This window comes from Pongo pygmaeus, chromosome 2, assembly GCF_028885625.2.
Source record: "Pongo pygmaeus isolate AG05252 chromosome 2, NHGRI_mPonPyg2-v2.0_pri, whole genome shotgun sequence".
NCBI lineage: Eukaryota > Metazoa > Chordata > Mammalia > Primates > Hominidae > Pongo > Pongo pygmaeus.
In genome coordinates this window covers 121,794,857-121,795,727 of record NC_085930.1, presented here as the reverse complement: position 1 = coordinate 121,795,727, position 871 = coordinate 121,794,857, and the positions used below count along the sequence as shown (strand labels likewise).

General features: G+C 44.1%; 1 non-coding gene across 1 annotated transcript; it reads left to right on the top strand.

The window, feature by feature from the left end:
* The first annotated feature begins 383 nt into the window (after positions 1–383).
* LOC129034418 (small nucleolar RNA SNORA25) lies at positions 384–511 on the top strand. The gene has a single exon (XR_008501895.1). It is a non-coding gene; the product is annotated as a small nucleolar RNA SNORA25 (small nucleolar RNA).
* Positions 512–871: the final 360 nt, after the last annotated feature.

The window sequence follows — 871 nt, the reverse complement described above, 5'->3', positions numbered from 1 at the left end:
AGAAAAGCTCCCCTACGTACCCTGTGTGACAGAGAGAATGGGAACTGCCGGCTCACTGGGAGAGCTGGTTACACAAGCAGGAGGCAGTCAGCCTTCTGTGACTCCACTGCCCTCTGCAGAAGCTTTCATTTGTTTAGGCACGTTCTTGAACTGGTTTTGCAGTCAGAAAATCCTAGAATGAAAACAGGAAAAAAGTTTTGCTTCTTTCGGAAAGCCCACTAAGGGCCAGGTGTGGTGGCTCATGCCTGTAATCCCAGCACTTTGGGAGGCCAGGATGGGAGGATTGTTTGAGGCCAGGAGTACAAGACCAGCCTGGGCAACATAGCAAGACCCCCATCTCTAAAAAAAAATTTGTTTTTAATTTTTGTTTAACGAGAAAAGATAGGTCATTTCAAAGAGGGCTTGTGAGGCTGTGAAACCAAGAGCTCTTAACACTGTGACCAAAGATGGAAGTTCTCTATAGGATGCCATAGCATTTGATGGTGCTATGTTTTCTTCAGGAGATAAAAGAAAAAAGAAAAAGAAAAAAAAATGATAAAAGAGAACCCACTAGGCACCAGAAATTGCTCTGGGGAGAGTGCAGATCAACCTCCACCCAGTTGTTTCTCAGCCTGAAGGGGGAAATCTGACACTTCCTCTGCAGTGGAGGGAGAGAAGAACAGCCCACAAATCTGCCCAGTGACAATCCCAGGCCTTGAAAGAGCTCACTGCTTCATGGAGGAGTGAAAACAGACTTCATATATCCTAGGAAAGACTCTGCAACTTAAGGGACAGGTAGCATTGTCCTGAGATCTTAGAGAGAAAACACTGCTGTGAAATGTTTTTATATAAGAACAGAGAAAAATTTTAGAAAATATCCACAATTTATGGA